Raw genomic sequence first — 15,813 nt, forward strand, 5'->3', positions numbered from 1 at the left:
CATGATAGAGTCAGCCGCTCTGAATGGAAGGATGGCCCGATGGCTAATCCTGCTCTCTGAATTCGACATAGTTTAGGTGAACTAGAAGGCTGTAAAAGGGAGTGTAATATCATATTTTCTAGCCAGTAGAGCTTTAGAGGATTGTGAGTCTTTGAACTTCAATTTTCCCAATAAAGATCTAATGTATGTGGCAGCCAGCTAAGAAGACACTCTAGACGATCATCCTTGGAAACTGAATTTCGATGGAGCATCAAACGCCGTTGGTAATGGAATTGGGGCAGTCTTGATATCCCCAAATGGAGATCACTATCCATTCACTTGAAAATTGGATTTTGATTGCACAAACAATATGGCAGAGTACGAAGCATGTACCATGAGCATTCGTGCGGCCGTAGAGTATAAAATCAAGGTGTTAGAGGTGTATGGGGATTCTGCACTAGTGATCTATCAGCTCAATGGTGAATGGGAAACAAGAGACTCAAAGTTGATCAACTATCGAGAGCTGGTTCTGGACTTAATGAATGTGTTTGATAATATCACTTTCTATTATCTCCCGCGTGAAGAGAATCGGATGGTTGATGCCCTGGCTACGTTAGCTTCCATGATTAGAGCAAATAAACAAGAAGATATGAAGCCAATCCAGATGAGTATTTGTGATGCTCCAGCTCATTGATACAATATCGACGAAGAGGAAGAGAGGGATGATCATCCTTGGTATCAGGATATTATACGATATGTGAAAAATTGTATATATCCTAATTAGGCAACAGAAAATGATAAAAGAACGTTGAGGAGGCTGGCCATTGACTACGTCTTAGATGGGGAAATCCTGTATAAAAGAAGGAAAGACCAAGTGCTACTAAGATGTGTTAACGCTGTTGAAGCAAAGAAAATCCTAGAAGAAGTCCATGAAGGTGTCTGTGGGACTCATGCCAATGGGTTCACAATGGCAAGACAAATTATGAGATTCGGGTATTACTAGTCTACAATGGAAGGAGATTGCATCAACTATGCCAAGAAATGCCATAAGTGCCAAATTTATAATGACAAGATCCATGTGCCTCCTTCACCTCTGCATGTTATAACTTCCCCATGACCTTTCTCAATGTGGGGCATGGATGCCATTAGGTCGATTTTGCCAAAGGCTTCTAACGAACATCGTTTCATTTTTGTAGTCATCGATTATTTTACCAAGTGGGTAGAGGCTGCTTCATACACCAGCGTCATGAAGTCGCCAGTCAGCAAGTTCTTAAAAAAGGAAATCCTATGTCGATATGGCATGCCAAAGAGGATCATATCTGACAACGTGTTAAATTTGAATAATAGTGTGATAGTGGAGGTCTGCAATCAATTCAAAATTAAGCACCACAACTCATCACCATATCACCCAAAAATGAATGAGGCAGTTGAGGCGGCTAATAAAAATATAAAGAAGATCGGGGGAAAAATGGCTGAGTCCTACAAGGATTGGCATGAAAAGTTACCATTTGCTCTCTACGCCTATCGAACGTCGGTCGGAACTTCCACCAGGGCAACACCTTTCTCGTTGGTTTATGGGATGGAAGTAGTTTTGCCTATTGAAGTCGAGATTCCTTCTCTCTGGGTTTTATCTGAATTGAAGCTAGATGAAGCAGAATGGGTCCAATCCTAGTACAACCAGCTGAACTTGATTGAAGAAAAGAGGTTGAAGGCTATCCATCATGGGCAAATGTACCGGAAACGAATGATGCAAGCTTACAACAAGAAAGTTTGCCCAAGAGTATTCTAGGAAGGGGACTCGGTATTGAAAAAGATTCTCCCTATGCAAAAGGATTTTTGAGGGAAATGGATGCCAAATTGGGAAGGACCTTATGTAGTGAAGAAGGCTTTTTCTGGAGGGCACTGATATTAGTAGAAATGGATGGTAAAAGCCTTCCCAACCCGGTAAATTCAGATTTTGTCAAGAAGTACTTCACCTTAAAAAGTAAAGGCCAATGCGAAAACCCGAAAAAGGCACTTTAAAAAAATGGAGAGGCCAAAGAGAAAACCCGCAAAGGGGTGCTTGAGATCAAAGGGGTTTTTGAGTTGAAAACCCGAAAAAGGGTAGCTCAAATTGTGATCAAGAATGGGGCAGGTTGTGACCTTATTCTACCAGGATTAACAAGAAGGAGGAACATTACATCTTGAAGCCATCAACGAAATACTTCAGAGCTCCTAAACACACATTTGGCTTCCAGGGGTTTTTGAACAGTTCGAATAGAGAAACTCATGCTGCGATATCTGGGGCACTAATTTTCCATCTTATACATCTTTTGTACCTTAGTAAAATCTATTATCTTGATTGATTTTCTACCTCGAGCTTCATTCTCAATAAAGTTTTATCTTATATCCATGTATTGTCTACGGAGCAGATTTTAGCCACCGATCTTATCTCTTTAAGCAGTAGTGGAGCAGATCGAAGATGGTGAGCCTTAACTCCCTAAGTAGTAGAGTAATAGGCTGAAATTTACAAGTCTTATCTCCCTAAATAGTAGGGTAGTAGATCGAAGACACGGAGCCTTAACGAGGCTACTTGAAGAAGAGACGCCAAAGGAAGTCAAAACTCAGCAAAGATCGGGCAAAATTGGTCATTTTAAAATCTTTGCTTTATTCTCGTTACATGAAAATGAGCAAAGAGGGGCAGCTGTAGGGCCCAATTTTAGCCCGGGCCCAAGACCCACAAACAAATAAACAGAAATAAAAAATTTTACAGTCTAGATTACAAGCACAGTTATTTTAACCCAAATCTAAAGCCCAAAATAAAACTTAAATCTAAACCCTAAATAACCCTAAAGACAAAAGGGGCCCAAAACCTAAACTCTTCATCAAAAAACCCCTAGCCCCCAGTACTTGCAACAGCCGCTGCTCCACCAATGACCTCTACGTCCCACGCCACTCGGGTCTCCAAGGCCGCACTACCCGCGCCATGCCAGGGGCGTGCTCGCCCACGTAGCTACAAACGTGTAGAAAAACAATTGTAAAAGGCTATAAAATCCTCATGAAAATCCATTGTAAAGGGAGTTTTTTTTACTCTTATTTTTCCAGAAAGATTGGTTACAGATTGTATACAAAATACACGCAAAAATTAGTAGAAAGCAACTAAGGAATATTTTCAAAGGTGATTATTTACTACAGCTTTATTTTGTTTCGTTCTTTTCATTTTTCTTTTTACCTTTCCATTCGGATCCACAACACGAACTAAAGGATAGTAGAGAAGGAGAGGGACTCACCGCGCGTCGTGTTCGCACCGTCGGAGGGCTCTGCTTCACTGGTCACAAGCGAATTTTGGGGTAGTTGAAGGCTTTGACATAAGCCTTTCGGCGTAGAGCAGAGGGGAGAATGAGGGATTCCAAAACTTTAAGTTTTTTTAAAAGAAAAAATCAAAGTTAAAAAGTTTGTTAAGCAAAAAATGAATTAAAACAGATTTTAATTTTGGGTAATAAGACAAAACAGCATTGGGGGTAGAGTCAGTACGTGTTTTGACTGGATCAATGCGCATTTTACCCTTAAATGGGTAATTTGCGTGATCAGTCCCTCTCCTTCGCGCTAGCTTTCAATCGAGCCATGTTTAAGTTTTTTTAAAATTCTTTTAAAATTTCCCTGTAATCTGCGCGCTATTTCAATCTGGCCCTCCCCTTTGCGCAGTATTTTGAGATTTGGGGCATCTTCAGTTTTAGTCCTCGAACATTTGTGTGCATTTAATTTCGGCCCAAAATTCTGTTTTAATTATTTGTCTTGTTTATAAATTATCCCTTGGATTTTGTTTTTCTCTCAATTAAGTTTTAGTTATTCATTTTTTTAGAATAAACATGTTGTTTTAACATATTATTTTAAATTATTTTGATTTCACACTTTTGTATTTATTTTATTTTCATCTGCATACTTGTCTATCTAAAACACCTTCATATATTATTATTACTACTATATATATTATTTATATTAGGATTTTCATGTATATATCATTTACTTTTAATCTTTTATGCATATTATTTATTTTGGAATTTCATTTGCGCATTACACATATTATCTATTTTTATTTTTATTTTTTTAATACAGTTCAAACTTTCATTCAAATTATTTACTTTATAATATTTATTTTAAAATCTATTTGTACATTACTATTTAATATACTATTTCTTTTATTTATTTTTCTTTATTTTTAAATTCTTATATTTATTACCTATTTAAAAATTTTGTATAGTTTGTATAGTAATATTTTCAAATTTTCCTCTTTCTTATTATTCATTCTATTTTACTTTAAAACTTGTTATATTTTATTTGTGTGATTTATTTGAAACTTCTTTTAAAATTGGTTTCTTATTCATTAGCCCTTGGTTATAAACAGGGATATTTATATGTTATATGATATGCTGGTATTGCATGTATTCTAAGTTGTTCCTTTGTATTTCCTAATTATTTTAGATTATTCATGAAATGTTATTGCCACGTGTTTTATTCCTTATGTAATAGATTATCCTTTTTAATAAAAATACATTCCATTTATTTATTGCATTTTATTCAAAATTTTAAATGAGGCAATATTCTGTATTTGAAATTTTGAGAGATTGTACCCTAACTTACTGGGTTTCGATTTTTCATTTGCCCCAAATAACCAAATATATATATTTTTTTTGAAATGCATGAGTTTTGAAAATTAAAAGATAAACTTATTTTTGTGGGTTTGAAATGTTGTATCCTAACTTACTGGGTGTGACATTTTATTTCTTCGAGATAAGAGGGTCTTAGCATTCCATTTAATTTATTCAAGTGTTCTTTTTAAAAAAAAATAAAAGGATCGTATTCTAAAATCTTTTCAAACATTCGACGTTAAGAAATTAATTAATCGATTCGGTACCAATTTTGGGCATTATGAGGGTGCTAACCCTTCCTTGTGCGTAACCGAGTCCCGAATCTTTATTCTTGAATTTCGTAGATCAAAATCATCTTTTTAATAAATCAAAATGTTTTATTAAGATGATAAAACTCAAGGTCACACCTTGGAAAGGATCGATGGCGACTCCATTTTTGTTTTTAAGTCGACTCCTATTTTTCAAATTTAAAATGGTTTCGACAGGGGGTTCATAGTCAACTCAACCCATGCAACCTTAGCAGTCATTTCGGTAAAATGTGTAACACCCTTTACCCGAAACCATCGCCGGAGTCGAGCTTGAGGCGTTAACAGACTTAATTTATCACTTAAACAATTTATTTCATCTTTCGTAATAAATTGCTCATCTGCATCACAGTCGCTAAAAAAAATCATATCTCGAGTGAAAAAACTCGAAATTAAAATCTGTAAATTTTCCCTGAAACTAGACTCATATATCTATTTACTAATTCTTTTCCAGAATTTTTGGTCAGGCCAATTAGTATAGTTTATTAGTTAAAGTTTCCCCTGTTTCAGTGTTCAACTGCTCTGACCTCTGTTCACTACGAATCGCTTTTCTCTCTGGAGAGAATTTAGAGAATTATGAAGTTGTTTCTCTTAAAATTAGACTCAATAAGGAATCTATACATATAAATGATGACTCATAATTATTTTTTTCCAATTTTTAGTGAATTTCTAAATTCATAACATGGGATTTAGAAATTACTCTAACCCTGTTCCACCAAAACTGAAATTTCTCAAAAAATAAAATTCATTTACCTGTTTTGTTTCTTCCATATGAAAATAGACTCAATAAGCTTAAATTTCATATTTTATTCATTAACTAATTCTGTCTATACTATTTTTAGTAATTTTTCAAACTCACATCATTGCTGCTATATGATACTGTTTTATAGCAAATTTCACCTTTTTATGAATTTCCATGGATTAGATAACACATTAAGGATACATAACACCAAATATGATCTTGATTAGCCATTCCAATGGCTAATCATTACCAAACATTTCCTTACCACCCAAAGCCATATCATAAGATCATATACACAAAATAATTATAATGCTATACATGCCATACTCAAAATATACAAGCCACTATACCAAAATGATCCACGGATAGTGTGAGCGAGCCTCCGACTGTTCCCAATTTTCGAGCTGGCTTGTCAAAACTACAAAGAATGGAAAGGAGAGAGTAAGCATAATTGCTTAGTCACATGTAAATAGCAAGTAACTAATCATGCAATCCAACATAAAACATCATTTGTATAAATATCACTAAGACATTCATGTTACTTTTGCATTACTATCTTACCACGATTTCATCATACCAAGTTCTCAACCCGAGGGTTTAAGCGCATACCTGTCCAAATTTTCTCATTCACCACACTTATCAACATGTCACCTTCGTCTTAAGTATTCTCCTTATTCACTTAAGATTCACCCGTTGAACACATTTGAATATAATTTGGATACACAGATTGCATGCACATAAGTGCCATACCCGCAGCTAGACAAACTCAATAGCTTGTGGAAATTACATAGCCAAGCTACCATGTAACCTGAAAATAAGCGAACTCGGACTCAACTCGACAAGCTTGGGCGTTCGCATCCATAAGTGAACTCGGACTCAACTCAACGAGTTCGGATGCCTAGTTACATCTCACGAACTCGGACCCAACTCAACGAGCTCGAACTCAAATATCCTAGTGACATGTCAATTGTATCCTAATCTATTTCCAAGGTTCAAACGGGATTTTTCTCAATCACACATCTTTGCCGTCTTCCATGGAATGTCGAAACCGATACTTGGTAGCATTTCATATTTATCAAGTAGCTCACATAATTTGCATATTACTAAATAATAATCCACAAAACATAATATTTCATGATAATAATCATCATATCATATAAATAACATTAAATTACTTAAAATGACAATTATGTTACTACATTTACACCTAAACTTACCTCGATACAAAATGTTAGAAATCGAGCCTATTCCTCGTAAACTTTATTTTTCCCTCGATCACGACTCGAATCTTGTTTCTCTTGATCTAAAATGCAAAATTAATTTATTCAATATAAACATTCATCAAAACAGCCCCTAATACGGGCTCGGATAAAAATTACCATTTTACCCCTAGCTTCTCAATTATTTACAATTGAGTCCTTAAGTTTGTACAATGAGTTACATGCATTTCCCATGACATCCAGGCATAGCCGAATTTCCTAGTGTCCATAACAGCCCATATTTCACACTAAAAATCATATTTTTACCATCAATTTTACCCTTTTTACAATTAAGTCCCTTTTTAGGTGTTTTCACATAAAACTACTAGGTAAAAGTTGTTAAACACACATCAAACCATCATATTCCTTCATTATTCATCAAAATACAATTATGTCACACATGGGTAAATTTTCATACATGCATCCCAGCTCAAAATATTGCCAGAAAATGATAGAACATGCTTTCTAGATTTTAAAATCAAAAGGAGTATTAAAAACGGGCATGGAAATCACTTACAATCAAGGCTTGAAAATGTTGGAACCCTAGCAATGGTGACAAGCAAATTTTGGCAGCCCTTATGGAGAAGATGAGTCCATTTTTTTGTTATTTTTCCCTTTTTAATGACTATATTTATCAAATGACAAAAATGCCCTTAATGCCTTTCTTTGTAATTTTTCATGTACAAGCCCATTTTTGTCCAAAATTTTAGAAATTGGTTAAATTGCTATTTAAGACCTCCTAATTAATATTCCAAATCAATTTCATGCTAAAATCTTCTAAAATGAAAGTTTTGAAACTTATTCAATTTAGTCCCTAATTTCAAATTAAGCACTTTATGCATAGAATTTCTTCACAAAATTTTCACACAATCATGCAATCATATCATAGACCTCAAAATAATTATAAAATAACTATTTCTATCTCAGATTTGTGGTCTCGAAACCACTATTTTGATTAGGCCTTAATTCGGGATAGTACAAAATGGTCTCACACGCCCATGTAGCCTGTAACACACCTAACCCGTATCCGTCACCAGACTAGGGTTACGAGGCATTACTAAACATAAGTACAGTTCTGAACATTCTCAAATTAACACAAGTCATACTCATATATATACATGTAAAGCATGTAAATAATTACATATTAAACATGCATTATAAATATATTGTAAAAATCAAACTTTACATTTCTTAATTCTAAACGTGCGCATATTTGATCGCGTTATTTTGTTTGATAAGTTTTATAAATTTATAATTAATCATTCTTGAAATTAACTATTCGCGATGTAGGCAAGTGTACCTATTGAACAGTAGTATAGTTTTAGCAAGATCGAATTGTCGAACCCAAATGAACTAAAAGTACTAGTAATGACTGTCTTTTTATTATCTAGCCTAAAAATAAGATGGTTTTGTTTTAACTAACTAATTAACTAATCTAAGAATTCACAGAGAATGGAATTTGGGGATTACTTTTGGAAAATGATTGAATTAAGACAATACCTAAGGAAATATCCACCTAGACTGTACTTGTTATTCTGGCTCTTAATCGGACGATTTATTCATTTAACTTGTTCCGTAGAGATCCTTAAGTTATGTTATTATCCCTATTCAAGACTAATAACGTTTAATCCTTAGATTGAATAATTGAGACTTTTCTCTAATTAACACCCTAGGGTTGCATTAACTCAATCTATGGATCCCCTTATTAGGTTTCACCCTAATCCGGCAAAATCTTGTCACCCTACGTCTAGGTGCGCAAACAACTCCGCTTGATTATGACAAATGTACTCTTAGACAGGGTTTATTCCTCCTCTGAATAAGAGCTTATCTTGAATCAGTATCCTGGGATATCAAAACAAGAATTAAGAACACATAATTAAGAACAAGTTAAATATTTATCATACAATTCAGAAAATAATAACAAGATTCATCTTAGGTTTCATTCCCCTTAGGTATTTAGGGGATTTAGTTCATAACTAAAAAGGAAAACATCTCAGAAGAATAACGAATGCAAAACATAAAGAAACCCAAAACTCCTAAAGGGAAATTAAGGGGAGATCTCAGTCTTGATGGTGACTCCGACTTTTGAGATAGATCAATCGGCTTTCTTCGAGTAATTCCTTCCTTCCTCTCCGTGCCTCCCTTTTTCTCTTCCTTTGAGGCGTATTTATAGGCTTTAGAGTGCCTAAAAACCCTCAAAATTAGCCTTTTTCAAATTGGACTCAACTTGGGCTTGGCAGGGACATGCCTGTGTGAATCGTGCTTCGAATCTGCCAAATTGACACGGCCGTGTGGTCTACCCGTGTGAGGAAGTCTAGGCCGTGTTGATTTCGTACTTTGGTCTATTTTTTCCATTTTTGGCCCGTTTCTCGTTCCTTTCGCTCTCCTATGCTCTCCTAAGTATAAAACATGAAATTAAGGCATTAGGAGCATCGAATTCACCAATTCTAATGGAAAATCATCCATAAAATGCGTTAAACATGGGGTAAAAATATGTATAAATTACGGTTTATCAAATACCCCCACACTTAAGCATTTGCTTGTCCTCAAGCAAAATTCTCGACTCATAATCAAAATAAATTCTTCTCAATTTATAATTTCTATCGATAATATCTCAAAATAATCCATAGGTAATCATACATTGAGAATTCAACTAATCATACATTGAGAATTCAACTAAAAGAACATCAAAGTTTCAAGCATTCCAAGTTGAGCATTTTATCCTGAAAACATAGGTGTCTCTCTTCATCTAAGTAATTACCTTTGATTCAGAATATCACAGAGTTTCACATCCTCACTAAAGATTCACTCAAATCACTCGAGGTGTTTAAGGATAATAAATGAAGCACTCAATAATCAATAATGAAAAGTCATTACCATAGGCTTGCATGAAAATCAAATCTCCACCACTTATAAATTGAGATGAGACATCAATCAAAAGGTCTTTAGAGGGTTGTAATGAGGCTTGGTTAGGGGGTGTGGTCACAAGCTAAAAGAAAAAGTTAGAATCGTGATTGAATTGAAAAATTGCCTAACTAGAAAAAAAATAGCTAGTCATCAATTGCGTACAACAGAGCTTTTTTCAGAATATGGAATTTAACTTCTTTAGCTCAGAAGATTACTACTACTAAGATGTATACATTATTTTTAAGAACAAGTTAAATTACAAAATAGAATAAAACATAGCTAAGCAACTATTTCAATTCCAATCTCGACAAAAATGGGGATCAAATTAATTTAGGGGATTTTAACAATAATGGGTTAATGGTTAATATTAAGGGTTAATATTAAGGGTAATACAAGAAATGGTCTGTTAGCTCAACGAGTTTACTAAGGGTTAACCATGGAGGTAAGCTTTTCATGGCATGAGTGGGTTAATCCTAAGTGCTTTTATCATCTTGACATATCAACTCAAATAGTGTGGTCTTGACATGCATAATCAGGCAAGTTCTAGAATAACAGTTCAATACTGACGCACTCAAAGTAATAATAAAAGTGAGCATGAAAGAATTAATAGATGCTCAAAAGGCTCAAAAATCTCACAAAAATTATGGCTTTTTGATGTTTAAACTCGTGAATTCCAATTCAAGATAATACCTAGACTTTGGGAAACAACCTAAAATTTTAAATTCTTAAAAATCAACTTATCATGCTTGATTCTCCAATGTATTAAGGTTTAAACAATCAATGCATAAATGCTTATGTTTTAATTCAAGATATATCAATCAAAATCATAAATCAATCAAAATTTATCCTAAATAGATATGAAAGCTTTTTAAGAGAACAAGGCAGTCATTCAGAGATTTTTCTGATAATGAAATAAATACCCCTCCACACTTAAGATGTACATTGTCCTCAATGTACAAAGATAGATAAGAAAAGATAAATTTTCAATCATAAGATAGGGGGAGAAGTGAAACTTCCTCTATGATGAATTCCTCGAATTGGAGTTTTGGAGAGTGATCAGTGCGAGAGTGGAGGAGCTACTCTGGCGGTGGTAGAGGTTCATTAGTCCATAAGTCCTACGCCAAAAGAATATTATATCTAGTGGTATCTATGGTCGTGGTCGATCAGGACATGGCAATCGTGGAGAACCTTTCCCAGTGGAGTTTTTAGTTCCTATGCACTGATGAGCTTTGGAGCTCTATATAACTGTGATAAAATCAGGAACTTTTTAGTAAGAATAATTACTCTTAATGAAATAACCGAAATTGATAATAAAATAAAATTCTAAAATCTTAATAAAAATAAAAGTAGTTTTAATAAAAATCAAAAACATAAAATAATAAATAAATGTTTTTAAACATCTTCATCGCTGGATGGTTCGCGAGATGGGACTGGCGATGAGATGTGGAGGTGCTGACAAATCTGCTGTAGAGTAGCATCAATGTTGTCAAATAGCTGAAAACACTGCTACTCGAATCAAGTGAGGCGCTCAGAGATGTCAGCATATGAAGCCGCCACATGAACTAGACGAGAGGGTGGTGGTGGCTGAGTCAGTGGGTCCTCGTGCTGTGAAGGGACATCATCAGAAATGTCCTCGTAGGCCTCCTTCTAGGTAGATTGGGCGAGACGATATTGAGATGCCTTGTGGAGATATTTGGCCAATGAGGGTTAAGGATGATTCTTGGACTGCGGTGCTGAGAAGCCCGAAATGTCGAGCCAATTGAGTAACATAGGGGCCAATAGAGATGACCCCCTTCCTATGCCGCTCCGTCTGGTGCGGAATCGCGAGGGCGATGAAATAGGCAAGGTCGATGATGTACCTGTACGACATACACCATAAAAAGTAGGCGTCATGAGTGTTGACGATGCCAGTGCTCTTTTGCCGTCCTGTAATCCTGTAAGCCAAAATGGCATGCAAGTACCTCAGAGATGGAGGGAGAGACGATGCCTTAGAGCGTCTAGGATTGTAGGTGGCCCCACCTGGTACTAGTGCATCCCAGCATCGCGAATGAGAATGATGGATGTGGCGGTTGAGAGCATGTAAGTCATTCTCCTCCTTGAATTCCTCCGTCTATAAACCCAGTGCAGTACCGAATTCTAGGACGCTGAGCTGGTGGACTAATCAGCCTAGGCGAAATTGCATCGTGCTAGGATCATCGTAGTTCATCATCACGGTCTGAAGATGGAATGTGGATCATAATTCCATCACAAGCTCGAGATATGTCAGCTCGATGATCCCAAAGAAAAGCTCCCAAGGGTCGGTAGTTAGGAGGGCCCAAACCGCATTAGCCAACTGAACTTGTTCTATGGCAGCCCAGTTAATGCAGCAGCCCACAATTAAAGGTCGGGCCCGGAGTATTTGGTAAAGTTCTTCTTGGGGCCCACGGGGGAACTGTAGGAGAGGGCGACAAATTTTTTGCGATTGAACCCACGGAAGATGACGCTCCCTTCCTTTTCTTTGAAACAGGTACGGCGGTTTTCTTTCCTCGTGAAGATGACATGGTACCTGCAATCAAAACCATTAATTCATCTTGAGGAATGATCAAAGTAAAATGAAGACAAATTTTAAATAACAATCATAATTTCAGCAACGACTAAGACTAACAAGTTAACCAAAGCAATCAATTGTACGGCATAAAAATGGCAGCAGATTCCATGGAATGCAACATGTTTGAAGGACGTAAAATGTTAACACTAAAGGCATGAGTATGTCTATTATTCTAACCATGAATATTTACTTCTAGCTATTCAAATGGAGTAGAGAAATCATATAATGAGTAAGGATTTGAACATGAAAAAGATGATAACTTGTTCTATAAATGAAATTTGAGTGATAGAAAGATGAAAATAACATGAAAAATGCATAGTACTATGATAACTAACATGAAAAATGAGTGCAATTAAAGGGAATAAAGTAAACAAACACTAGAAAAGGGAGAATGAGCGATAAAAATGGAGTTGGAGGTGGCGCACGGGCGTGGCAGGGAGGGTGTGTGGACTTGCAGCGGCTAGGGTTAGGGTTTTTGGGTGAAGAAGACAATGAATAGTGCAGCCTATTTATGGATTTTGGGGCACACGGCCATGGGACACGCTCGTGTTTCCCAATTTTTGCTCGTATGATTCGCGAATTTTGAATTTGGGTGCGTCTGGCGTTTAGTCCACACTCGTGTTCCTTGGGCGTGCGGGTGCACACAGTCGTGTCGCATGGTCGCGTCTGGCGTTGTTCGCTTTTCCCACGCCCGTGTATGGAGGCCCATGCCCGTGTCAATTTAACAGGTTTGACCACGGGTGCTAGACATAGGCGTGTCGCACGCCCGTGCTATTTTAACAGGTTCACCCACGGTTATTCCACACGGGCGTCTCAAACACCCGTATTGTTTTGGCAGGTTCGACCACAGCCATGTCACACGGCTGTGGCATTTTATCGTAGCCCGTGTTTGGGAAAATCGTTGCCCTATTTTCACACGGCCCTAAGCACGCCTGTATACTTGGTCGTGTCTCTGTGGATAACCTATATTCAAGAGCTCCGTTAGTAAGTTAGGTGTTGAAAACTAAATTTTAAAGAAGTTAATACAGTTAGTGTTCGGGTTGCCTCCCGAGAATCACTTATTTATAGTCTAAGCTCGACTTACCTCTCCATTGAATGGTCATGGCGGTTTGAGGAGTTTATACTCCTCATTCTTGCTATCATTCTGATCAAAATAAGGTTTCAGACGGGTGTTGTTTACCTTAAAAGTGCCGAACTTGGGATGACTTACCTCGACTGTACCGAATGGGAAAATGCTAAGTACCGTAGGGGGATTTCTTCGTTCGATGTTGTAGTGACAATGTGAGGATCTGCGGCATCTAATAAGACTTTATCTCCAATGTTAAGTTGATGTGGAAAGATGTTGAGCTCATTCTGGCGTAGTTTTGGTTTATCGTGTGTTCTCGATTTATGTGTCTGCCATTCATCTAGCTCCTCGATTTGTAACCTTCGATCTTTATGAGCAGATACTATTGCTTGAGAATGACTCATGTGCTTCCTTCAGACTCATTTCCTACAAAGTTGGTTGTACCATATTGTCAGTTTTAGTAGAATGGGTTAAAAGATCACCTTCAATTTCTGATGTGCTGCCAGAATTACAAGTTTGAAGGGTGATTGTTTCGTCTCCCACACGGAGTGTGAGTTCACCTATGCCAACATCAATGATCGTTTTAGCAATTGCTAAAAAGGGCCTTCTTAGAATTAAAGGAGTGTTGTTATCATCTTCTATGTCTAGAACAATGAAGTCAACGGGAAATATAAATTTATTGATTTTAACTAGCACATCTTCAATAATACCCCTAGGAAATCTTATAGTTTTATCTGCTAATTGAATGCTCATCTTAGCCTGTTTGGGTTTCCCGAGACCTAATTGTTTGAACATTTTGTGGGGCATGACGTTAATACTAGCCCCTAAATCAGCTAATGCATTATTAACATCTAAACTACCAATTAAGCAAGGAATCGTAAAAATCCCTAGATCTTTTAGTTTGTTGGGTAGTTTATTTTGGAGGATAGTAGAGCAAACTGCGTTTAGCTCCCCATGCGACGCCTCGTCCAACTTCCGCTTATTTGCTAAAAGCTCCTTTAAAAATTTCATTGCGTTTGGCATCTATGATAGGGCTTCAATAAACAGTAAGTTAATATGTAATTTTTTTAAGAGTTTAAGGAATTTACCAAATTGTTCATCTGAGCGGTCTTTCCTTGTCGCGTTGGGGTATGGCACACGAGGTTTATATTCGACATTCACTGATTTGTTTTTATTATGACCTACCTCACATTGACCTTTGCTTACCACAGTTTCTCGCATTGGTTCTGGCTCAGGCTCAATGACTCCTTTGTTATCTTGAATATTAATTATGTTGAGCTGTTCCCCTGGGTTGGGTTCAGTATTACTTGGCAAGCTACCTTGTGGTCGTTCGAAGATTAGTTTAGAAAACTGGCCTATCTGAGTTTCGAGCCCTTGGATCGATGCTTGTTGATTTTTAAGTGTTGTTTCGGTATTCTGGAAACGAGTTTCTGACACCGATATAAACTTTGAAAGCATTTCTTCAAGGTTCGGCTTCTTTTCCTATTGGTAGGGTGGTTGTTGGTAGCCTGGAGGTGGTTTCTGGTTTCCTTGGCCTCCCTTTAAGAAATTTGGGTGGTTCCTCCAACCTGCATTATAAGTGTTACTATATGGATTATTTTGGGATCTAGAGTTATTGTTACCCATATATTGAACTTGTTCCTTCTCGATGCTATGGTTGTAGGGTTGATACTCTGTGCATGCTCCTCCTCTATTCGTCTCGCACCGCATTACTGGGTGAACCTATGAAGAACTAAGAAAGCCATCAATTTTCTTATTTAAGAGTTCTCCTGATTGGAGAGCATGGTGACCGAATCGATGTTATAAACATCGACTATTTTCATTGGTTTTGTCCTCATGACTTGCCACTGATAGTTATTCAGTGACATCTCTTCTATAAACTCATAAGCATCTTCAGGTGTTTTATTATTGATGGTTCCGCCAGCAGTTGCATCAACCATTTGTCGAGTCGAAGGATTCAGGCCATTATGGAATGTTTGAACCTAAAGCCAAAGCAGTAACCCATGGTGAGGGTGCCTTCTCAAAAGGTCCTTGTATCTCTCCCATGCATCGTAGAGTGTTTCTAAGTCCATCTACACAAATGAAGAGATATCATTATGTAATTTAGCCATTTTAGCTGGCGAAAAATATTTTTGGTCATTTGTTCCCAAGTAGTAATTGACCCTCGTGGTAAAAAGTTCAACCACTATTTAGCTTTGTTCCTCAACAAAAAAGGAAATAACGGAAGGCGAATGGCATCATCAGAAACACCATTGATTTTAAATGTATCGCATAGTTCCAAAAAGTTTGCTAAGTGAGCGTTGGGATCCTCATCCTACAAACCATCAAACTGAACAAATT

Source organism: Gossypium hirsutum, chromosome A09 (genome assembly GCF_007990345.1).
Source record: "Gossypium hirsutum isolate 1008001.06 chromosome A09, Gossypium_hirsutum_v2.1, whole genome shotgun sequence".
In the NCBI taxonomy this organism is placed as follows: domain Eukaryota; kingdom Viridiplantae; phylum Streptophyta; class Magnoliopsida; order Malvales; family Malvaceae; genus Gossypium; species Gossypium hirsutum.